This window comes from Calidris pugnax, unplaced genomic scaffold (genome assembly GCF_001431845.1).
Source record: "Calidris pugnax isolate Ruff unplaced genomic scaffold, ASM143184v1 scaffold68, whole genome shotgun sequence".
NCBI classification, from domain to species: domain Eukaryota; kingdom Metazoa; phylum Chordata; class Aves; order Charadriiformes; family Scolopacidae; genus Calidris; species Calidris pugnax.
In genome coordinates this window covers 1,361,964-1,387,994 of record NW_015090921.1, presented here as the reverse complement: position 1 = coordinate 1,387,994, position 26,031 = coordinate 1,361,964, and the positions used below count along the sequence as shown (strand labels likewise).

Sequence of the window (26,031 nt, the reverse complement as noted above, 5' to 3'; positions counted from 1 at the left end):
TCTTTTGATGCAGCCCAGGATGTGATTGGCCTTCTGGGCTGCAGCTGCCCACTGTCTGCTCATGTCCAGCTTCTCGTCCACCAGCACCCCCAAGTCCCTTTCCTCAGGGCTGCACCTGGATCAGGGCAACCCCCAGTATCAATACAGGTTGGAAAGAGAATGGGTTGAGAGCAGCCCTGGGGAGAAGGACTTGGGGGTGTTGGTGGATGAGAAGCCCAACATGAGCCAGCAATGTGTGCTGGCAGCCCAGAAAGCCCCCCACATCCTGGGCTGCATCCCCAGCAGCGTGGCCAGCAGGGCCAGGGGGGGATTCTGGCCCCTCTGCTCCGCTCTGGGGAGACTCCACCTGGAGCTCTGTGTCCAGCTCTGGAGTCCTCAGCACAGGAAGGACATGGACCTGTTGGAGTGGGGCCAGAGGAGGCCACAGAGATGTTCTGAAGGCTGGAGCCCCTCTGCTGTGAGGACAGGCTGAGAGAGTTGGGGGGGTTCAGCCTGGAGAAGAGAAGGCTCTGGGGAGACTTTGCTGTGACATTTCAGTACATAAAGGGGGCTTATAAGACAGATGGGGACAGGCTTTTTAACAGGGCCTGTAGCAATAGGAGAAAGGGTATTGATTTTAAACTAAAAGAGGGTAGATTTAGACTAGATATAAGGAATACATTTTTTTTACACCAAGGGTGGTGAAACACTGGCCCAGGTTGCCCAGAGAGGTGGTAGATGCTTCATCCCTGGAAACATTCAGGATCAGATCGGACAGAGCTCTGAGCAACCTGATCCAGTTTAAGATGTCCCTGCTCGTTGCAGGGGGGGTTGGACTAGATGGCCTTTAAAGGTCCCTTCCAACCCAAACCATTCTATGAATTTAAAACTCTGCTGGGCAGCTACATACAGTGTTTCTGAATACAGTGTTGCTGTGTTATACAAAGCTGTGTTATACAACACTTACGTGATTCTTTATCAGAGGTGGTTACTGGGTTTGTGTGTTTGGCATCTAGAAAATAATGAAGTCAGAAGCCCTGACTATGTAGAGATGTCTATGTAGAGATGTGGAATCTAGATCTATAGACAGATAAATCAGCCTCAGTGATGTTTGCCAGACTTGTTCTTAAAATCCTCGGTGACAGATCCTTAAAGCATCTATTGCAGTGATTATCTGTGGGTTCGTTCTTTTTTTTAAAAAAATAAGTTTGCCGAGTGTTTTATCTTAATTATTCATCTTGCAATAGTGGATAAGACAAGAAAAACAGGCTTAAACTGACATTGAGAACATATTATTGCTTTATTGGTTTTTTGGGGTAGCAGCCTTTTGCATATTTGAAGAATTTTGGCTTCATTCAGCCTTTTAAGGCTGTATGGTGCTTGTGTGTCTAATCTGCTCTTTGTAGTTGGTGTATTTTAGCTTTCTGTCATTTTTATTCCTCTCATCTGGATGTTCTTTGACTAGATTTTATCACTCTTGAAGCGTCTTACCCCAAATGGGTGGAAATATTCCTGATGAGGCTTTATCCGTGCTCAGTGCAATAGAAAGATAAGTTCATGTGTCTTGCAGGCTCTTTTCAGTGTGATAAAGGAAAACAGGAACTTGCACTCCTGTCTCATCTTGGATTTTAATAGGCACCAAACAGCTGTTCCACTGGTATTGTTTTCAGAAATGGGTGAAATTTCCAAAATAATTCAGCTCAAGGGGGAAAAAATGGCTTCAAAGCCAAGCAGTTGGAGTCTGGTGATTACGGGCAACAGGAAGGCTCAGGTAATCTTGAAATTAGCTGGTCTCAACTCTACCTGTAATAAAACTATATGTAGCCTAAGTGTCTTTGCAGGCCTCCAGGCTGATTTTCCCTTCCTTCCCAGAGAAGGAATAGCTTTGTTGAATGGAGGCAGTCAGAAAGCAGGCAGAACAGCATGAACTTCACCAGCCAGTCATTTCCATAGGAAAGCATTCAAAGGAAAAGAGTTTGCCTGGTGAATTGCCATCCCTGTGTCTTGCGCCGTTGGGGTGTGTATGTGTTTTGGTTTTATTCTTTTGAGATCTCCCTTGTAAGCTGGCTAAATCGAAGCTCTCCTCGTGCTGGATTCAGTGCTGATAAAGATGTAATGTTTTGTGCTACAGCTGCTTTCAACACAGTGAAGTTAAGAAGTGTACTTCTTTCATATATAAGCAGAATTCTTTTTCTAAATAATAAATCTTCAGTACTGGTTGGTCGGTACGAGCACATCAAATATCATATCCACTGCCTGCTTCCCATATTCTGCAAAGCATTTGACTGTTAGAGAAGGCCAACCCTTGACTTGGAGGCTCAGTAATTGTCATGAATATTTCAAATCCAAAGCCATGCCTACTGTCAGCTGTTTCCATCAGGTCTGTGGGTTTGTCCTAGAGGCTTGGGGGGGGGATGCACTGTGGTTCTCAACCCCTCATCAAGAATTTACAAGAAACCTTGTAATGCTTCATTCCGTGGTTAAAACCTCCTGCTATTTAATTCTTGGTGTCTGCTTCGAAGTAATTATTTACTCAAAGCTGGCATAAGAAACAGACTTATATAATATGTTATCCACAAATTCTGGTGTCTGATTTATATTAAATCCCATCAAGTGAAACCGTTCAGGGTTCTGGATGGTTTGTGGTGGTGGTCAGGCACTGTCGAGCCTTGTCACTGTCACATTCATTAACAAAATTGCTCTAAGCTGCTAGAGAAACGATTGCATTAATGTTATGTCATCATCAATGTCAAGAGGAGTAAGATTGGAGCTTTGAAAATGGTGGCAGGGAAAAATGAAGGACATAGTCTTAAAGGTGCCTTACCCCCTCAGAGCAGCAGTTATCTTTCTCAGCCCTAGATACAAAGACTGACTGGATACAAACAATACAAAGAAATCAAAAATTAGATTTTCTCTAATAAATATGTTAGACTTCTCTGTGATGCTTCTGACGTCCAGAAACACAAGCATCATAGAACCAGCTGCAATTCAAGCGGAAGGCTGAGGAGCTCCCCTACTTTGGTAAACACGGCCAAGTGTTTCTCCAGGAGATCAAATCTGTGTTCACTAGTACTGGATTTTGCAAATCTTTGGTAGAACACTTCTTACAGAATGTAGCCTGAGTCTTGCTAGGGAAATGGAGCATTTTTCTTCTTCATTTAGTTATCTGTCATCAATCTTTAGTTGCTGTCATTGATGTGACTGAACAGAAACCATTTGTCATGGTTCTTAATGATCCTTTATTAACTAATTTTGTCAGTGAAGCTCCAAAACAGCTTCAGGATAGCCCCAATACTGAGGCTTTCTGGATGCTAAAGCTCTTACTTTTGTAAGTGAATTGTTACCTATTCTTCTTTTGTATTCACTCCCATTCTTGGAGCATTGGGAGTCCCTCACGTTTTCAGGAGACTGCAAGCATGTACTTTGTTAGAGAAAGGATGATTTTACTTTGTGACAGACACTGGCATTTCTCTCTTATCTTTTCCTGGGAAACCGCTCCCTCAGATCATACTTAGTGTCCTACATACCCTAGTCATGGCTCTGCCTGAAAACTCCTGAGGAGAATTGCTTTGCTGTGGATCCCCTTGCAGTGCTCACAGCCAGTCCCATTCAGAAACAATGTAGTGAGGAACATCAGCATCTCTACCGTGTCTGGATTGATTAGACAAATGCAATTAATGCTTTTGTTTGATCTACTCCCTGAAAGTTGGGGTGAATTGGACTGTTCTGATATTACTTTAGACTGTTCTATTTGTGATGGGAGAGATCCTGTGTAATTGGAAATCCTTCTTCAGTGGAGCTTCACGTGAAAGATGGAGTAGAGCAGGGCTGTATATTCATATCTTCTCAGCTTCTCTTTTCAGTACTGCAGATCTTGACCTTTGCCTGTGACACTCTAAGGGTGATTATTTCAGCTCTGGCAAAGTTATCCAAATCTGAGTTTTGTGAAACCAGCCAGCAGCAGATGTACAGGGCTTCACTGCCTGCTTTATAACATCATCCAAACACTTTATCTAATCGGTATCCAAAAGGCAAGGCCATATTTCAGCTTGCCCAAAGCTGGCTCTGCCGCCCTCTCTTTGTTGTAGTTGAAGACTCAAAAGTGCACTGTTCTTGCTATTTTTTCCTCTCCTAATTGGTGATAATTATTTCTGTGATTGTGCAAATATCTTTCAAGATAGGTTTTCTTTCAAGATATGTTTTTCTTTTACACGAAGGAGGTTCTGTGATTGTGCAAATATCTTTCAAGATACGTTTTTCTTTTACACGAAGGAGAAGGAGAAAGCTCAGTACAGATCACTGATTTAAATCTTTGGCTGTATTCGCTTGCCACAGGCTGGGCACAGCATGAGAATGCAAATTCCAGAAAGCCCAAGTGGGTCTTCTAAGTTAGCTTGCTCATGGTGACAGGCCAACGGAGTGACAATGCAAAGACAACCCAGATCAATAATTGTGAGGGATAAGCTTTGAGACACCTGGAGGCAAATCTTTCCTTGGGCTCGCATAGCTCTTGATGTGAAACATGCCGCTAAGCTGGAGGTCAAGAGATAAAAGATGTTCAGAGGGATTCTGTTGCCACATCTCGATCATCTAAAAATCACATGTTCGGCTTGTAACCATGTGTATTAGGTGCAGGATGATGAAATTAAATACAGCTATTTAGCACGGAAGAAATTGAAATAGTTGATTAATAAAATGAAAGAGAGTAGAGAACTAGAGGGAATTAACCAGGCTGGTTTTTTTTTTTTTAAACGTTCTTTGATACTGCAGTGTGGCCAATGTTGTGCTGCAGCCAGTACCCTTCTGAGCAAGCTGAAATGAGCTATTTCTGATAACATTTTAAAACAATGAGTGTGCTCTATTTCTTAGCCCAGGTATACCTGCACTGATAGGCATGATCTGTATTGCCTTGTGATGGCAGCTCGGTGGTGTCTGTAAAATGATGGGATGACTCAAGCGTAGCTAAGGCTGAACTAAGCCCATGATGCTCAAAAGCCCTTAAAAACCAGTAAACTAAAGTCCAACACCCTGTGCTAAGGGACTGAATTGCCTGTAGAAACAACTTTTGTTTCCTTTTCCTCTCCTTTTGCCCTCTACAGCAGCAGCACTGAGGCACGTGTGAGAAGTCCTATGTGTTGGTGTTATGCAGTTGTGTAGTTTGGTCGCTAAACAGAGGAGTTGAGTCTCTGGAGCCATTGATCTTTCTTAGAGCTAAATTCAGGATGTATTTTACATTTTGGAAATTGTAGTATAAACTAACAGGCTTGAGCAAAGCTGAAGGGAATTATATCAAGATAGAGAGGAGGCATTTGTTGAGCAAAGGATGAAAAACAGTCTGATCAGATTGAAAGAGGCTTTGTACCCATGTGCTGCATACAAGTTAATAAGATACAGTCATATGCCTTCCTCTACTGGGACTTCATTGTTTGGTGTGTAGGTTGCTACTGTATTTAAAAAAAATAAATAAGGGGAGGAGGAGGGGAGTTGTGTGGGGAGAGGGAGCAAGACTCTCATCTTTGAGACTATGTAATAGAGGTCACCTCTATGGAGGACAACAGACCTGGGGTAACAGCTTCTCCACTGTTTCTCAGCCTTGTAGATCAAAGCAATTCTGTTGATGTGGTAAAGAAAAAAACCAGCACTTCCCCGTGCAGGGGTGCTCTCTGGTGCTGTGACAGAGTGTGCTGTGTGCTGACACCCACCCTGAGGACCTTTATTCAGATTAAAGGATTATTGAGTGATGCACAGTTCAGCTCAGGACCTTTAGAATAAAACCTGTATTGCAGCTTCTTAATTGTGGACAAATGAACTTCTTGCTGTTATTGGTGGTGGTGTCTGATTTTAATTTCAAAGGTTAATTGGTTGTAGATATATGTAGCAACTGGATTTCAGTCACGAAGGCAAACTTTAGAAGTTGAGAGCCTGTAATGTATTAATGTTATATGTGGCAATAACATTGTGTAGCTTCATCATTATTGTTAGATAGAACTATTTGTAAATTCACTTGCTCTCCTGGGGAGAGACTAGTTCTGGCGTTTCAGTTTTATTTTTTAACTCTTGACCAAAGACTTGAAATGTGAATGGAAAACATCAAGGATTTGGTATTCAGCTGATTGAGCTCTCTCAGCTGTAAAGGTAGTTAGATATATGGATGTACAGGTAGTCTCTCAGCTCCCAGGAGGTGTCCCATAACTGTGGCATCTCCCTTGTACTTGCTCAGGAGGGAAGGTGAACAGAAGATGCTGTGCAAGATGTCTGGGCAGCAGAGGAGAAACAGGACCCTAAGATGGCAAAGGTCATCTGTGACTGAGGCAGCATCTTCAAACAAATGTAGGTTAACGTTGAACTCATTCAAAACTGAATAGCTCATTCTACTTGAAAAAAATCATAGCCTTTTTGTTTTGCATCAGTTTGACCCAGACTGAGCCAATACTGAGGTTTTACTGAGGGAAAGTTGTAGATCTGTGTACCTTTCAAAGTGTTCTCCCTGAAAATTTCCCTGAAGAAATAGGGTGTGTTTTACTGAAAATGTCCTCAGCCTGACCTGTTACTCAATTCTAGCGTCATTCAGGGGCCTCTAAAAATGTTCAAATTGTGCAAATCTCTGTCCTGAGATCTACACGGTCTAAATATATAAATGGATAAGGGGTAGAGAGTAAAAGGAACCACGTGCAATGAAATGAATCTTGTAGTTGTCTGTCACATCCTTGTCAGGTAAGGAAATCACATTTATTTGAAGTTTCACGTTGTTTTGACAAACTTCTACGCTCGATGCCAAAGCTTTTGGGCCTGACCCCAAACCCCAGACTCCCCAAAGCTTGTCCACGAGCTGCAGAGGTGGCAATACCAAAGGAAAGGGCAGAGCAAGCCTGAGTCTGGGGTGACAAATGTTTTAGAGAGGGCTGTGTCTAAAGGTGTAGGTCAGAATGCCCCATATAAGGGACGTTCGTAGTGTCCCAAACAACAGACTTCACAACAGACCAGGCACGTTGTACAACTGAGAGAAGGCTGTAGGGCAGCAGAGGAACATCCTGAATTCCTGCTCTTGTGCTGGGATGAACTGGTCCTACAGGGCCCCGTGAATGGTAATCCTGCCTAGAAGGCTGAAACTGCAACCATTGTATTTTGATGTGGCTGAGTAAAATAGATTGTGGAAGACATCTGCTTTGGAAATGTATTTGGCACAATAAATAACATTTAAGTGACTCGTCCAGGAAATATCGCTGTGACATTTGCTGTGTTTTGGGTTTGGTTTTTTTGTTTTGTTTTCTGTGGTTTGCTTTTTTTTAACCTATATCCTTCCCTAACCTTTTCTGAGACTGAGAGGTCAGCTGCTTTAAGGAGATAGCTCATACTTTCCTTTCCTCCTCTAAGCAGTGGCTTTATTAGTATCACAACAGTGCTATGGAGACGTATGGCATTTTTCAGACACTTCCAGATCGTTACTCAAAGGCATTTATAATTTGATCCCTGATCCTACTTTGAGGTTTTTCAAGCACTGTCCATTGGGTCTCGCAAAGTGAGTGAAGTGCCCTGAGGTTTTAGGGTTTAAGTAAATATAGTACAACAAGGGAAAACAAGAACAGCAAATACCAGCCACATTTCAGCCCCCACCAAAGGACGTGAGCAGATAAAGAAAATGGGCTGTGAAATACTTACTGTTACCTCTGTATCTTTTTACTCCTTCATTTAACCCGAACACGTATACAACACTGATTCATTAATTTGTAGGATAAAATATAGAAACAGTGGAATAAAGAGCCGTATGAAGATGAATGGTAGAAAGTAAATTCCAAGAAGAAAAATAGAGGTATGAGGATCAAAAGTTTTCATTTTTGGATTGTATCTACATGTCACCAACACCAGAAAGTCACAGAAATTTCCGTGTTGCTTTTTCACAATATTTTGGCAATGATGTTGATATTTTGGTGCGAGTCATATAAACATTTAATAACCTCGTATGCTTTTTTTTTATTTAATAGAAACTTTTTGACATAACAGTTGAAAATATGACCCCCTGAAGAAAAGAAATGCAGGCTACAAATAAGAACCCTGAATTAGCAGAAGTGATTATTTTGGGGAGTCTGGCTTGTGATTTTTTGCCATGAGGTTTGCAATGCTGGCGTGTTAAGAAAATAACTGCTGCATGTTGCAGTTGCAATGTCCTCCTCCACTAAAGGAGCTTGAGATGACATTAACCTACCAATAATAAATATATACAGGGAAAAGATCATTGCAATGGAAGAAACCAGTAGAAACAAATGCTAGTAGATGTGGATTTAAGTTTCCTGCCAGTTGTGTGTGTGGGGAAAAAGGCAGTCACCTACAGCTTGCCTTTCCCTGCTTTTTTAATCATCTCTGTAGTTTCTGTTTTCTTCCTTCTTTCACATCTTCTGAGTTGCTCTTTGCCTGGCTCTTCTGTTCCATCTTTGCTGGAGCCCCTGCCCTTAGCTGCCAGTGCCTTGTCATTAATACAAAATTATTCTGTGTGAGGTTTGGTGTCATTGCCACTGAGAAAAGTCTTCAACACCAGAGGAGAACCCATCCTCTTCAGTTCACGTTTCCAAGGGTTATTGGTATAAACAACCTTCTGACATCCCTAAGGTTTCTTAGGTCTTTATAGCCTTTCCATCTTTACTGGTTTCATGGTTCCCATTAATACAGCTACTTTGTGCCATTGCTAGATTATGTGTGACCTTCCTGTGCTACCTTGGTCTCCTCTGTGCAGAAATTCTCCATCTGCAAGAGGCTGATATTTGAATAAGCTGTAAGTGACACTGATGACCACTGGCCCACGTAATGGGGAAGTGAACTCCTCCATGTGTCCTGGTGTGCTTGATGCGGGCGTGAGCAGGATGCACCTTCAGCTGTTGCTTGAACGGTACTTAAAGAGCATTGAGACCTTCTCTGGTTCTCCTGCTGCCCTGCCAATGATGGCCTGGGGATGGACAAAAAGTTGGGAGGGGACACAGCTGGGCCAGTTGACTCAAGCTGGCCAGAGGGATATTCCAGACCACCATCGTGCTTAGCAATAAAAGCTCAGGAATGGAGGAGGGGATATTCAGAGTTATGTATTCTTTTCTTCCCCAAATTGTTGTTAAACGTGCCGAGGCCCTGCTTTCCAGGGAAGTGCCTCGATATCTACCTGCCAATGGGAAATAGTGAATAAACTCCCTAATGGGCTTCTCCTCTTAAACTGTCTTTATTTCAGCCCATGAGTCTTCTTGCTTTTGCTTCTCTCCCTCATCCCTCTTTGGGGGAGTGAGCAGGTGTGTGGGGCTGAGCTGCCCACTGGGGTAAACCCACCACCATACCTCATGTCCAGATACAGGAATACTGACCAGTTAAAGGAGTTGGGATGCTATAAGGCACTTTAAAATGAAGAACAGGAAAGGGGATTACAAGAAGGAAGGCGAAGGAGTCTATACACTGTGTAGGTCTCTGCCCCCAAGAGCAGGGCATGTTCTTGCTCTCAGGTGCTGTACGGAGCAGGGTGTTATCTTGGGTGTGGATGCAGGACAGAAGGATTGAATAGAACAGGTGACTCCAGACCTAGTTCCCTTCTTTGATAAATTCTAGTACAAAAACATGTCTGATAGCCTGGAGCTTGCTGATACAAAGGAATTGGACCGAGGCTCTCAGTGAATGTGCCCAGAGCCTTTTGCCCTGTTCCTGCCAGCCTTCTGCCCTGCCAGCGCGTAGTTCCCTTCTTTGATAAATTCTAGTACAAAAACATGTCTGATAGCCTGGAGCTTGCTGATACAAAGGAATTGGACTGAGACTCTCAGTGGATGTGCCCAGAGCCTTTTGCCCTGCTCCTGCCAGCCTTCTGCCCTGCCAGCACTCTCGCTGCCGGCCACCCTGCAGGAGGAGACTGGTCAGACAGTTGGGCTTCCCTTCAATAAGAGTGGCTGCTGCTGCCTGCTGAGATGTAGGAAATTATATGTATTTCTTTTGGCCACAAGATATCACAGTTGTGGGCAGATGTGTGGTATTATTTTCTTTTTTGGTAATAACTTTCATTTGCACGCTTATAGTGGCACAGCACGTTGACTTAACTCTCACCTATCCTCCTTCTCTTTCTTTCTCTGCCCATTTACCCAAACCTGTTCCTGGCAAATAACTTTGTGGGATTTAAAATGCTTAAGGACTTTCTTTTCTTGTCCCCACTACCCTTTCCCCCTCCTTCCCACACCTTTTCTTTTATTATGTCAGTAAAGGAAAAAGTACCATGTGGAGATACATTATATTGCCAAGTCTCTTTTTGTTATTCTCCTTTGTCAGTGAGGAACCGAAGGCACTAGAGGAGCAGGGAGTGTTTGTGGTAGCACAGAATCACGCCAACAGAGCACGTACTCAGAGTTCTAAAACTTTTCATTTGAGGTCCCATGTTTAGCAGCCCTTCTATCATCCTGCATCTGAATCATTGCGGGAATTAGGGAAAAGATAGAGAGTGAGATTTCTTTATTTCTAAGCTCTGCTTCAAACCTACTCCAGGCCAGCAATGCAGAAGACCTACCTGTACAGCTGTTCCAGCTTGTATAGGAACGAACACGATACTCTGTTTTGTTCTTTGTGGACAGAAATGGCCAGGATTGCATTTGTCACGAGTGACATCACTGGGCTCTTTTAGAAGTGAGGGTAAAGCTCAGTGGACATGTGAAATGATGTCCTTGTTATCTTTGCATCTCTTTCTCTGCCTAGAAGTTGCCCATGTACTTTGGCAGTGTACCATGAGTGAACAAAAGCCAACTGGGCTCTTTTAGAAGTGAGGGTAAAGCTCAGTGGACATGTGAAATGGTGTCCTTGTTAGCTTTGCGTCTCTTTCTCTGCCTAGAAGTTGCCCATGTACTTTGGAAGTGTAACACAAATGAGTAAAAGCCAGTGGGTCCTAGAAACTGCCCACCCAGATTTTTTGGCGTTATTAATTTGAATGTTGGGAGAGCAGGGTGCCTGGTGCCCAGTTTAGTCTGTAATCTGGTCCCTACTTAGTGCAACTTGCGTGCGTCACGACACTGAAGAAATTCAGAGAGATGTTTTTCCAGTTCTTCTGCTTGTGGGATGGGTTGGGTATCCCACACGGCTCCTGAGTCAGGAGGGCCGTGGTCACTGTGTTTGGAAAAAGCAGTGAGGGGGAAAGTTGATGATGTGTGGGCAACAGAGCAGTATTTGTGGAAAAAAAACAGTGACAAGAAACCTTTTGGGTATTTCCCCTAAACATAAATTTTAGAATGAAGATTGTTTGTGTTGTGATTGAAACTGGTTGTTTCCCCCATGTCCTCTCCCATTCCTCCTAACCCCAGCAGTTTCCTTGAAAAAATACTCCATTTATCACAACTAGATATTTCTGGGAATGTGTCAATTCTAATCGGATTTACCAAGAACATTCTCAAAACCAGGAGGAATTGTAGGGAGGGTTTGAGAGAACTGACTGCAATAATTGCTTGAGTTTTGCATGCTTGTTGCATATGACAAACTTAACTGTGTGATGACTATTTTAGAGAGCTCCTCCCTCCCCCTTTCCCTCTTCCTGTGAGGTCAAGTATGATTCTGGTGCAGAATGGAAATACTTTAAAAATCTTGAAAAATGGCGTTGCAATGCCAAGAACGTTTCCCTCCCTGATCTGGTTGAGGCTGGAGATCCAGAAGGAAGGTGGCAGAAGATGTAGACCACATAATGCTCTCATGGGATGTGGTGTTTTCAAGCTATGTTCTTTGTACAGCTAATCCATTTCCATTTCCTCACGGCTGCAGATCAGGCAGGGCACATCTACACACGCGCGTTACCTTTTATAGGGCAGAAATAGTCCTGTGGGGCCAACAGCTTCTCATTTGCTGCTCTGGCCCTACAACTGAGTCACAATCCCATGTGGGTGGATGTCGGTCATTTGAAAGGCTTAGCTCTTATAGAAGTTAATGTAATCTTAACTGTATTTAAAAAAAAAACCAAAACATATTTTTTAGTTCTTTTGTGGAGAAACATCCTATGTCATTAGCTCTCAACCTGTATTAGTCCAATAAAGGCAATTAGTTTTCCCTATGGCAGAAAGTCTGCTCAGTATTTGGCAGCTGCCCTTGGAGCATATCCTTGGAGCAGATGGCAGCTCGCCTGCCAAATAAGATACAAATTAGATTTCCAGATGATTGAATGAGGGTGGCAGGAAAGCAGCCATTCATCTTGACTCCTCCTCCATTGCAAATGTGGTTAATCAGGGAGAACAAAACCCCTCGCGTCGGTGCATGCGCCCTGCACGGCCAAGAGAGCAGCGGATGGGCCCCGCTGGGAGGAGGTGGGATAAGTTAAAAGGAAATGTTTTAATCTTTGTAAACATTTGGTTTATAATGAACACTAAATCTGTCTTCTACGAGAGTGGATTTCCAAGCCTGATTTAGTCCATAAGGAAAACAAGACATTAGTATATTGGGTTGACAGTCCCCATGGCCTGTCTCCATCACAGCCCTGCGCTGGCTCGTGGCTAGGCTGAATCCCACGTGGCAGGAGGAGAACTGTGGGGCTGTGTTGTGTGGAAGATTTATTTATGATCAGCTTTTAGGTTCAAGCACCAGCTCCACATTAGCTGCATTTGAGTATCTGTGATCAAAGTATGTGGGAGTGTGCTCTGCTTGGCCCAGGAGGACAGGAAAGCAACCTGCTAACCTGTGCCTCTCTGATGTGTTGTCTCTGTTTGTTGTTTTTTTTTTTTAAATAAAATGCATCTTATTTAAACATGGCTGTTTCAACATAGTCAAAGGTGAGCAGGTGATTGCTGACAGGTAAATGTAAGAGCTGGACAAAGGGCTTTAGTTCTGTTCCAAAACCCTTGGAAACAACCACAGACTCACCAGGCACTTGTGAAGTGGAGCCAGGTTCCTCTTGGAACCTCGTGTTATAGCCAGATAACTGGGAAAAAAGGCAATGAAAACAAAATAGCTTTGAAAACAGAGTTGGGGGGGGGAAATTGGGCAGGAGAATATTTTTTTCCCATGATGGAAAAACAAATACAGTAGGTCCTAAATATAGTAGGACCACTAATATGCTCAGCTGGACAAATATGTTTCCAGTGGAGTTAACAGAGTTCCACTGGTGCAGCTGTGGAGGGAGTGTGGCTCAGCACAGCAGCCAGGGACTACATCTTCAGCTGATGGGAGCAGATGGAGTTTCTACTGAAGTCCACGAGGTTACACTAATCCGCAAAAATGGAAAGAAATGGCCCCAGGGCAACTACAGCCCAGGGATTGCTTTGTTGTTCCATGTTCAAAATGCAGGTTTCTCTCTATCTTTATCTTCTCTTCCTTTTGTGTAAATAGTGGGCTGAGAGAAAGATTAAATTGTACAGGTTTACTAATGAATCTCATTTTTAATATTCTTTTCATCCAGAGATTAATTTATTTTACTTAGTGTATTAATGCATATATAGCTGTGAAAGCAACTGTCTTAAAGTAACTGTGCAGCAAAAAAACCCACACCGCCAAAACCAACCTTAAAAAGATAGAGAAAAAATATTTATTACAGCTGTATCTAAAAATGGTTTGTCAGTTTTCCACCCTTCATTAAAAATGCATTGCCTTCCGAAGCTCTTCTTCGACCTAAAGAGACTTAAAGCTAAAGAAATACATATAGTTATTTAATTTTTAAAGAAGAAGTCTAGAGAGGATGAGGCCAGAGTCAGCATAAAGCATTTCAGCGGGGTCAGCAGCCCTGGGTTGGTGTCCTGAGGGTGGGTGGGGAGGGGGCTGCTGGCTGGGGGGAGGGAAGGCAGGGAGGGCTCAGCAGCATCCCAGCTGGATGCAGGAATGGGGCGAGGGAAGGATGGCTGGATACTGCAGGAGCAGGGAACAGAGGTAGGGGATTACAGCAGGATTAGCAGAGGTAATAAGTCAAAAGTGTAAAAAAATAGGTAGTATGGAAGGTGATGAGGAGGGGTCAGCCTGGTTTGGGGAAGGGATGTGAGGTTTAGGGGGTGCTCTCTTCATTTCCCCATCTTTTTGCTCGCACCTCTTTCTCCCCCGCTCGCTGTTTCCTCCCTCCTGCTCGGAGGGATTTTGTGATGAAATGGCAGGGCCAAGATGAAGTTCCACAGGAGGGCTGTGGAGAATGGAGCTGGCTTCTCCTCCTGATGGGGTGGGGCTGCAGCTGAAGGTGGCAGCAGCGGTTGCTGTTGAGGGGCTGCCTTAGGCATCCCTTGGCAGAAGCGGGGCTGTGCTGGCCAGGGGCACCCTGACGCTCACAGTCCCATCACACAGGGCAGGGTGGTTTGCCACCCCTGGCTGCATCACATTTCTTGTGTATAGCTTCTCTGGATGAGACTTCAAAGTTTGGCTGTGCTCTGAAAAGAAACCAGAAAGGCTTTAAAGTTTCCATGTCTGCTATTTCTCAAAAAAAAAAAAAAAAAAAGTGCTCAGTTTAGAAGTAAAAGAAGGTTTCTTGTCCTGCTGTTTCTTTGAGTGTTCAAGCTGAACTTTTTCTCCGGCTTTTACCTGTTTCAAAGGCATACTGCCCTAGATTTAGCCCCTCTAAAGCTTTATCTACATTTGTTTGACAGATAAGGTTTTTTCCTTGTTTCACCTAACATTTGTTTATGTTAAAATCTTAAAGTAGACAAAATGATTAGCGATTCAGGTGCATTTAGCTGGCTGAGAGAAATCCACAGCTTGGCTGGTGTTAAATATCAATAGTTCTTCTGTGTAAAATATATATTGCCATTGATGCACTAGAGATTTAGAAGGAACTAAATAAGACTTCTAAAAAGACTCTTTTTTTTATTTTTTCTCTAGTAATAGCAGCACTGGTGGTACAGCAGTGTCGCTCCATCGCCTGAAAGCAAACAGCTACATTGATTAAGGGTCACAAAGAATTCACTTTAGTTTACTTCCCTTAGATGTATTGGTCCTGAATTGGTATCACAATAAAAAGCCAGTGGTAGCCTAAAATCAATACTCCTAAAATCACTAAAATCACTGCACTAAAATCAATAGGCCTAATAGCCACTGCATAAAGAAAATGCATCTGAAGCTAAACCTGCGTCCTCACAGAATCTGTCCACCTTGGAAATAGTGGATATATTTTTTCTATTTTGCAAGGTTGATAACAGTTTATTGGTTTTTGGTTTTAATTTCTTGATGGGGAAACAGGCATAAACAGTACAAGACACAATTTGTCATAGTGCATTGCCTATGGCACGGGTAGTATTTGAACTAAAACTCCTGGAATTTCAATTTTTCCTTCCTGTAGCATCTCTAGCATCCAAGGCCTGAGATAGGCGCTATCTTGGTATATGCTGTTGCATACACTTACTATACATGTTCCTATACAGTATCAGAAAAACCTGTTTTGGGAGCAGCATACAGGCAATATGCAGACAAGGAAGAGAGAAATTTTCAGCAAAGCTACCTTTCAGAAATTCTTTGGAACCTTTAACTTCCCATGAACTTTATTTATTAATTCATTCACTATTTCGTTTTAATCCTCCCTCTGTTCTGATACAAGAATCTTATACAACTAAACAACACATCTGGAAACCTGCCATGGATCACCAGGGCAAACTGGTGCACAAAACCATCTGAATATTTTAGATGGTGAATAGTCTGTGTAACAGGACACAGCCTGGCTCTCCACTCTGTAGAGGAATCTGTCACCAAAAATACCTGTGAGGCAGATGCTCCATGTTTTATTAAATATTTTTATCTTTCTCTTCTTTGTTGTGAGTCAAGTGAGTGCCAGTTATTAAATGGTCCTAGGACATCCCATGCTTCCTTGGAACTGAGGGCCTGGGTTATTCTCAGACGAGATGCTGGAGCTTGTTCACAACTCTCATAGACCAGAGTCTCCCTGTACACCTGACCCTTCCATTCCCTTCTCTCCCACAGCAGATTGGTTTTTTTCCACATAGGTGCTGAGCTTTCCTCCCAGGCTCCCACTCTCCTCTCTCTCCTTATTTGTTAACACCAATTAGGCTGAATCTGCCCTAATGGACCAATCTACTCATGTTTGCTTCAAGCAGTCTCGAGTCTATTTTAATTACTCTCCTTTTAGTAATTACTGTCTCTGTTTTCACGCTCTTTTATTCCTCTTTCCCCACTTTGCTGATATAAGCCTTTGAAAAGAGGTTTTGCAATTTTGCAACATCAGATAGAAGTCTGTTGATCAACTAATATTGTTTCAACTCCTTGGTGAATTGCAGTTTCTCTCTTAAGCTGTCAAGGGAAACAAGAAAACGTCGTATTTTGTATTAAAGCAAAATTGTCCAATAGCTCACAGGAAGGAGTATCCATCACTTTTTATCTATTTATGGAAGTTAAGACTTCTTTCATTTTGATAACAGCAATAAGAAAGGACAGATAGTGGGGATGTCTCAGTAGAAGTTTATTCTCAGTCTAAATGATATGACAGTATTTGTTTTATGTTTTCATGGCCACTTTAATTCTAAAAAAAAAAAGTAACCCCACAAATACAACCCCCCCACCACGTCCAACACCACCCTCCCCCCATCCTACCCAAATCAAGATTGCTTTGCCGTGGATGCATGAGAAAACATCAAGTTTCTCTTAAGGCTCTCATTCAGTTAAAATCCAAAAAATAGTCTTTAAAAAGGTGGGTGTTTGGTGTTCAGATCTAATTTCAGTTAAAATGGAGTTAAGCGAGACTGGATGGATTATTGGACAGACTGTCAGACTGGCAAAAGATGGACTAGATTCCATAAATAACCTTAACTGATCTTCTGTTGCCTACCTTTTGTGTGGTGTGAAGTGTGTATAATTATTGTGTTATAATGTGCTTGTAAGAATTAATGATGGTGTGAGAATGATGTCTAGGCTGTGATGCTGCCTGGGGCATTCCTAGAGTTAAAGAAGAGAGAAGCTACTGTTTGTTGTATGTATGTTTGTGGTTCAAATACATGATAAATGCTTGAAGGTATGGCCCTGATGTGATGCGTGTGGAGGGTGCTCGTGATGTTTTTTAGTTTCTTGCAGAACTGGAGCTTAGACAAGTGTAGTAATAGATGTGCTATGAATGATTTTCTTTAGAGCTTTGTGTTTCCTTAATGATACTCTGATCTGTGACCTACTATTGGTATTTCTTATAGGAGCCTAAATTAAAAATACCAGTTCAGGATAAAAAAACCCAGTATAGAATATGGAGTTGGGCATTTTAATGCCGTATCCATAGTGTGTTGTATTTACAAAGAAAAGGGTGTATTTGGGAGAAGAGAAGAAGGAGAAGAGAAGAGAAGAAGGAAGAGGGAGAAGAGAAGAAGGAGGGTAGAAGGCTTTGATTCATACTGCTTATTTCTAATAAAGTTTCCACTGCTCTTATTACTAATTGCCAGCCAGTGAGACCCTGGATCTGGTAGCTGTGTTAAACCTGTTCTTAAATTTTGGGGAGTGGGCGGAGACTTGTATCAGGGACAGAGAATCTTATATCTGGTTACTAAGATTTTTATAAATCTGGTAGCTGTGTTAAACCTGTTCTTAAATTTTGGGGAGTGGGTGGAGAATTGTATCAGGGTCGGAGAATCTTATATTTGGTTACTAAGATTTTTTTATTTTTTTTTTTTCATCTTTCTTCTTAAGTATTTGTTACTGCTGTATGTCAGCAGCAGCACATTGAGCTAGATAAACCAGAACCTTGATTCAGGTAGAACAAATAATAGCTAATTGATAGCATGGTTTTGCTTGATCAGTATTGATCCCCCCTTCATATTATTCTCTGTATAATACCATCCATTTCATGTTTTCTTTGGGGCCTCTAAATATGGGCCTCTAATTCATCTTATTCTCAATGGTTTGCTTTTTTTTTTTTTAAATGTAATTCAGCTCTAAGTTTCTGATTAAATGTGATTTAAAATGTGATTCTAAATGGCACTGCGACAAGGTCTGTTTTCAATTAGCACAGATTTTCACTCAGAATTATGACTTTAATTCTGTATGTAGTGTGAGGTAGGTAGTGGATGGTAGCAGGCACTCCCATTGCACTATTCCACTCCTATGATATGTCCTTTCTAAAGATTAGCCTTTTCTCTGGGTTCTACCATTTCAGATTTTAGTACTGAAGTATTTGTGCTATCCCTTTATTTCTGCAAAAGCCTGTTTGTACTCTTGCTGGCTCCTGCCGTGATTCTATCATTCGCTGGTTGTCTCAAAAGCAAGGGATTAAAAATTTGCGCAGCTTATTTGCTCTTTCTTTGCATCTTGAATACTGTGTCCTCTCCTGGATGCAGTTCGTAATACCTCGAGGGCTCGCAGCTGACCACGACTTGGTAAGGGAGCAGGGAGGATTTGGGTTTTGCCCATATAACTTGCAGGTTTTTGGATGTCAGCAGTGAATGGCATTTTATCTGGTATTGATTTGTTTGGAAATGTGTGTAGATTTTGATATTTCTTTCCACATTTTTTTTTCTGTGAATGACTTTCGAATGAGAACGAAAATAATATATAGTTCCTCTTTTGTTTGGTCCATTTGGTTTTTGGGTGGGTTTTTTTTTTGATGTTCCTTCAGCAGTGGGAATCTCCCTGCTACAAACAATCAGTCAGGTACCTGATACAGTTTCTATTGAAACACCTCTGCAGGTCGGTATAATTTTAGTAGCATTTGTAACAGCCCAGGTCTGAGAAATGGGATTTACAAAGAAGAGCCACTGTTCATAAAACTCTACATGCCAAAATCCATTTAGTGCTTGCTTTTAAGAGCCCCAACTGAGAAAATGCTGTTTTGTTAAGCTTGACAAAATAGCATCTCGCTCCTCAACCAAATGCAACTGGGTGGGTCTCTTCCAACAACGTTGTTGGGAAGAGGATTTTGATATGCTTAACAGTTGCTAGTTTAAATGCACATTTTCTTCAGGCTCTGCAGAAACCAGCCCTACTGCCTGTAGGTTTTGTCTGTTACTCTCTGTACTTTTTGACCTCTACAGGGAAAGCACGTTATATGCACTTAAAAAGAACTGTCTTTGTGTATTTCATTCCCTTTGGGGTATCTGCTTGGCTGATAGCAGTTCAGGTAGAAAATCACAAGGAAATGCACAGTGAGGCTCTAGAAAATGATAAGAGAAGTATTGATTAGGAACAGCCTTTCCTGACTCCAGTTGCTCTGCATCATTTCTACACTGAAGCCCAGGTCAGAGGGAACCCAGTGGCTGAAAATATTGACCAAAGCAAGAAGGTGAGCAAACAGGTTGTGAGCAAATGTAAGCTGATAAAGAAATACAGGAACAGCAAGTGTCTGTCTGACTCTCTCCAAAGATGGGAGTCAGCTGCTCTTACCTCAACTAGCATTAGAGACTGACCTTTTGTAAGGAATTTTGTATGAAAGTCCTTTGTATTAAGCTAGTATCCACAATTTAAGGACCCTTTTGATCATTGAATAAGCTCTGTCTTGGATAGAAGCAGAATTTTTGCCTATTTGACATTATGGATCACCACAGAAAGAGGTCTAAAAAGTGGTGTATTTATTATCTTGCTGGCTGGGTCTTAAAGTGGTTGATAAATGTGGCAGGACCACCTTGTTTTCAGGCAAGGGAGGTACAGAAGCTGTAGCTATTACCTGGTGGGTGTGTTTGGGACAGACTGAAAGGGTTTGAGGTACAGTTAGACCTGTGACATCCTTCTTGTTCTGTTCCTTTGCTGCTGCAGGACTTGATTGCTATAGTGCTCACATTCCTTATACTGTCATCCATGTGATTATTTTTTTTTTCCCTCCCTTTTCTTTATGTAAAACTTATTGACCCCAATGTCTTGGTCTGCTTCCGTGCTTTTCATGATGTGCTAGATGTCATGTGCAAGAACAGATATATTGGTAGGTACAGTTAGACCTGTGACATCCTTCTTGCTGCTGCAGGACATGATTGCTGTAGTGCTTACATCTCTTACACTTTCATCCATGTGATTTTTTCCTCCCTTTAAGTAAAACTTACTCATTGACCCCAATGTCTTGGTCTACTTCTGTGCTTTTCATGACATGCTAGATGTCATGTGCAAGATCATATATTGGCCTCCTTATGTTCCTTGTCAGTTGGACATGTTTGGTTTAGGTTTGGGGTTTTTTAATGCAGGATGGTTTAGGTTTGGGTTTTTTTAATGCACGTAGTGGGGGTGAGCCTTGTCACAGGTTTGTCACACCCATGAATAGTTAGAAATGTACAAATTATGGGGTCCTGCCAGTATTCATAAAAGTGTGGTTGTACTTTATTTTTCCTGACTCTTGATTCACCGAGACTAATTTAATCCTTTTTATTGTTTCCTTCATTTGGAATTACAGTATGAATCAAATATTACAGTTGTCTCATCTGCACCTGTCTGTTCAGCTACTTTTCCCCAATTATGAACACCTGGATGCACAATGATCTTGCTTTTAACCAGAGAACAAAATATTGTTGCTTCACATTGCTTTTTCTTTTCTGAGTTTGTTCGTTCAAGATGGAACCAGAAGTCTTCTCTCGTATTAATCATGGGAAATTTTATTGCTACTGCACCGTAGTTATGATCAAGCCTATGTTTTCTATTGATTAAAATTTCAAGTTTTTGAGAAATATATGTACCGCTCCCCTCTGAGCTTGGAGAACAGCCAAGAGCACAGAACAAAGCAGCTTGATTCCCGGAAAGTCTAAGTGCTTTGGACAGACCTTCACAGGCTTCCCACCTCTGTGCAATGGAGAAAATAAAGCATTTCCAGTGCTGCCAGTCTGGACCCTGGAGCAGCTTTTCTTGAATTGGAATTTAGAACCATATATGAGAATTCATTTACTCAGTAAATTAAATGCTTTTATGTGAGCCTGGGTATATTTAGCACTTGGTGAAGAGGCTCCCGCAGTAGTTTGAGTACTTTTTTTCCCTCCATCCTATTCCTATTGTCACTAATATCTATAAATCTTAATTGAAATTAGAGCTGACAAAATGTGCTAGGCTGTAGTCAGCTGGGACGAGAAGTGACACTCTGGTCCTGGGCCAGCAAAGGAATCGACACTGTTTAACCAGTTCTAATTGCACATGGTCGGTGCTTTGAGCTTTGAAACAAGATTGTCACACCTCAAAGTTAAAGATAAATACAAGGGGCAGGGAGAGGGCAGGAAAAGTCCAGTGCTCAGGAACACGTACACTCTTGTGTGTGGCTCTGAACATTAACCCGTCATAACAGGCAAGGTGCTTTTTATTTAAATGCTTGTTTCTTCTGACTGCATATTACTTAATAACTCATTTTCAGAGTTAACTCTTGGAGAAAGATCTAGGTATTTAATTACAGGTTGAACTACTTTGAGGTAGATGCCTGGGAACTACAGAAAACCCAAGTTTGGTGGCTGAGGTGCCATGGCCAAGATGAGTTGTAAAATGAAGGATTAGGACTTTGTGCAGGAATTAAGCTGTTTTATTCCAACACAGAAGGAAAATTCCTGAATGACCTACCTTGGAATTCTGGCCTGTTTAACTGAGGTAATTTCAGCTGTGCCTCTTGTGTCTCCACGTTCCCCTTACAATGAGAGCATCCATCTGTCTGCAGCAGGAGTGTGGGCTACAACCCTGCTAACCTGGTTCTGAAACTCCCCTCTCGTCTCTCATTGTGTGATGCAGATGGCTGGTGGTGTGTGTGTGCGTGGGACAGTCCTGTGAAGAATGATTCTACCCTGGGTTTGTTGTTTTAGCTGATGTTTTTGGTCAAGAATATCTTTTGGACTAATTCTCATCTGTCCCCTAGAGCTCAATTTAACTTTTACAGTAAATACCACCTCTGCTGTGCCCCCTTCACTGAGGTGTTTGCAGCTGTTCATATTTCTGCAAGTCTTAGGGAAATGAGGTTTTTTTCTTGTGTGACTTCCCTGTTTGAAATCTTACTGGGACACTCTGCAGGCTCCTCTGACAGAAGGTGCCCTCCTCCTGCCCCTGGCTTTATCACGCACTGGGTATATTTAATCTCCCCCTCCCTGATGTAGTCTGAGGGCTTTAGCAAGCTGTTGACATCTTCCTGAGGAGAAAGGGCTCTAGGGAGAGACATGCTGGACTGACAGTGAGAGAGAGGGGAGGCTTTTAGATACTCAGTGTGCTACCTGTCAAAGGAGGAAAACACCAAGAAGTTAGAACAAGCAGGAAGAGTCTCCACAGACTTGACAGCTGAACTTCTGAATGAGCTGTTAAGTGCTTTTAGCTCTTCTGTGCATTGGTGTTTATAGATGGCAACTGCTCTTGAAGGTGAGTGCTCTCTCTGCCTTCTGCTGACTTCTAGTGTTCACTGAGACACTGTGGAAGGCATGAGGAAAATGGTTCTTAGGCTTTGCTTCAAGAAAATTAGGGTACTTGGGCTTAATCGCCTTGGAAGCTCTGCTTCAGAGAGCACTCTTTATAAGCAAACATACAAAAAAATCTCAATCACTCTTCCACCTAGAATCAGACAGGTTTGAAACAGATTTCAGAATTTAAATGATCCATCTCAAGGCTCTGTGAAGAAGTCAATGTGTAAGGTTGTTCTGGTGGATGGTGAGGACTCTGGCAGTTGCACAGTGTTCCCCTGGGAGAACCTCAGGATGGGTACAGAGAATGGGCAGTCAAAAGACAGTGTCGGGGAGAGGTCACCAGAACGTGAGGAACACGGAGGGTGCATACGGTGTCCAACTGGTATCGCAGTGACCTTACTCCAGTCCCATTTAGTCACAGAATGTAACCCTCAGGGCACGGGCAGTGGTTACAGCACAATGTGGCCACATCCTGTGTGAGAGGTGTTGCTGTAGGTAGATACAGCTTCCTCACAGAAATGGGGGGGGGTTTGTTGGCTTTTTTTCCCAAAGTGAAGCAGGCAGTGTGGTTTTAATAAGTAGAAATGACTAAACAACAATTAAAAATTACTAGATTTTAAGAGACATTATTGTTATGCATTGATTATGGGTCTTAAGGTTCAAAGGAAAGAGTCTTCTTATGTATCACTGTATGCATCTATATAAGGTGTAAGAAAAAGGATAGATGGGATAGATGAGTAGGAATTCAGTGTTCTGCTTATGCCATGTGTCATAACATGCTAAAAAGGGGAAGGAAATAAGGAAAAAAGAATGCCAGATTTACTTATCCCATCTCTGGGGCTGATAAGGCTTATAAAGCCATAGGATTAATTTTTCACTATTTCTTCTTACAGTACATGCTTAAATGCATTTAGTGGAGAACTGTATGAAAAAACCGTAGAGTGAGAATGGTGGTGATATTCCTAAAGCCATACATGATTTATTAAGTCATGCCTCTTCAATTCAGATCTGGACTCAGCTACAGTAGACGTGTAGAAAATGGACTTGACCAGTATAGTCAAACGATTGACATTGATCCCAAATTCTTATTTGCCTAAAACAGTTTTCTTGGAGACAGCAAAGCTTTTCAATTGTGTTCCTTCTCCAAGTCTGTGCTCTTACAGAGCCAATTTCTCCTGTTTTGTGAGATTTTTCTGGGGGGTTCAGTGATTGTTCTTTGTTTCTACGTTCAGGAACAGCCTTTACTTTTTATCCTTGGTATTTCCTAAAGACTTTTAGGTATCATTTTATAATATTTTTTGTCTTCTGATTTTTGCTTTTTGATGCATAACGAAACACAGTTCCCCTCTAAATTGCAAATCTGCTGCAACCACTCTGTGTGCCTTCTCTGTCACTTTAGTCAGGCTCCTTCCCTTAGTTGTTCATCCTACACCACACTCCGTGCTTTATCTGGGCTTGAGAGGCTTTCCTTTTTTACCTTTTTATGGGGACACTGATTTGCAGGTAATCCAGACCTTGATTTTGCTGTGGTGTGGTTTTGTGTGATGCTTTCAGGAGGTGATCTTCCACCCAGCAATCCTGCAAAAGCAAGTACAGCTATTACAGAAACACACGGATTACTCTTGTCAGCTACAAGGAAAAAGAAGGATTTCTTTAACTGTAATCCCTTCTTTTTTTTTTTTTTCCAACCCCTCACCTTTTTTTTGTCATTCAGAAAAACTCCAGAGTTCTGCTCTTTTTTTTTTTTTTTTTCCAACCCCTCACTTTTTTTTTTTGTCATTCAGAAAGAACTCCAGAGTTCTGTTTCTGGCAGGAGCTTTGTCATAATGGAAAAACTTAGTTCCTTATATGATCCAGCAACCAGTTATTCTCAGTAATAATATGAATGCAAATTAAGACTATGCACACGCTTATTAGACCACCTTAATAGTGTAAGATAGTTATTATTTTAACTCCTTTTTATCCTTTAGAAGGGTTTTGATCTCACTCCTTGTGTACCATCACAGCAGTACTTCTCAGTGTGATATTACCTGCTTCCAAATAGAGCAAAAACAGTTCTTAGTTTTGAACAACACACTGCTGAGATACGGGGATTTGAAAGAATGCCCAGAATTTCAATAGGGTTCAATTTCGTTACATCTGTCCTAGATTAAATCCTAGATTAAATCTAATGTGATCTATTCTTTCCTGATTTTGCATCCTAAATCAAGAGTTACTCATGCTGGAATCTGAAACTCTAAATCATCTGTCAAATCTGATAGTGTGTATATAGAGAGATTTAGCCAGCAGTTTGGCAAATATTAAAAGTGCTTCTAGAACAAGAGCTTTGAGGCTGAGAGTGGCAGCTGAATTACCCAGATTCAATGAGGTTAAGGAAGCTGAAGGAACTTTTTGACTCCTTTCTTGTAAGTGATTTTTGTAAAGTGAACTTTTTCTTCTGCCATTGCTATCCTTGATAGATCTGTTATAAAAGTTAAAACATTTATCAAAACTGCCACAGATCCTATGACCCGTAGAAGAAGGACTATCAGCCCTTAATTGCAATAGCTGTGTAATTTCAGAACTTCCCTTCCCTTGTTCACCTACTCTCTGACCTTTATGTCAGCTTCTAATTTCCTTCTGTAATTGACTCTCTCTCTCTCTAGTACAGGGAACTATGGCAGCAGATGAATCCTCCCCTCTGTGAAGAAGATGCAAGCAAGTTTTTGGAAAAAGGAGTAGTCTGAAAACATTTCAGATGAAAAAGGGGTGAGTTTCCCTAAATTTTGAGGTTGTGGGTGTTTTGTTTTTTCATACATAAACCTCAGTGAGGATTTAAAACACTATCTTCAAATCTGTGCTGCAGAGGGCTCTTTGGTTCAAAACACGTTCATTTCAGTGGCACGTGCTAAGAGAACCAAACCCAAGTTTACTCTGCTTTAGGAGCCAGCTAATCCATTGAGACAGGGCCTAATAGCCTGAGCATATTCCAAGACTACTTGTGTGCAAATCTCACCCAAAGTGAGGGGTTTGTATCTTGCACGTTTCTCTCTCTTTTCTATGTCATGATGGCTCTCTCTATTTTTTTTTCTTTTAATGTGTGCAAATCTCACCCAAAGTGAGGGGTTTGTATCTTGCATGTTTCTTTCTCTTTTCTATGTCATGATGCCTCTCTCTATTTTTTTCTTTTACGAGCTTTCTGTTTCAGCATTGTCTTTCCCAACTTTCCCTGCGTACTACTGTATTTATTGACTGCTACAGGAGGGAGGGATGTGTGGATCTGCTCTGGAGTGCCCGTACCTCACTGGGTAATGAGCAGCACTAACAGTCAGTAACTGGAAACACAAAACCCCAGGGACTTAGTTCCAGGCTACTCCAGTTGGAAGTAATGTTTAAATAAATCGAAGTTCAGTTAATAAGATAATATTCTTGGCAATTAGAACAATGGAATTCCTGAAAACATCTTTTTTTTTTTTTTTTTTGTTACACACCTAGTAGCCCTAAACTCAAAAAATAAAGACAGTTCATGCTTGTTGAACTGTAATCAAACAGGCCCGTTCACAGTTTCAGAGGACAGAGGAGAAAGCACAGTAGCAGGAAAAGAATTGCTGTAATTTTTCGTGCCCTATTTATGCCTGAGTTTAGGGAAACAAACCCTAATACACTGTATTTGCTTTAGACATTGTACTGTCTGATAGTCCATAAGCCTTTTCTCCTGGCCATGTTTTTTGTCACTTGTTATTAAGACGTTTAGGACACCAGAAAGTAGAGGGCCAAGACAAGATCTTTACTTGGGTGTTTGAATCAAAAAGTGTTGTCTGTATAATCTATTCAGAAGTCAAGAACAAAACCAATA

General features: G+C 41.8%; 1 long non-coding RNA gene across 1 annotated transcript in view; it reads left to right on the top strand.

Annotated features, from left to right (window-relative positions):
• LOC106892728 overlaps positions 1-26,031 on the top strand; it is a 43,657-nt gene that overhangs the window by 16,926 nt on the left and 700 nt on the right. Inside the window, exon 2 of the long non-coding RNA XR_001412932.1 lies at positions 24,842-24,944. This is a non-coding gene — a long non-coding RNA (uncharacterized LOC106892728). The remainder of the gene's footprint in view (positions 1-24,841; positions 24,945-26,031) is intronic.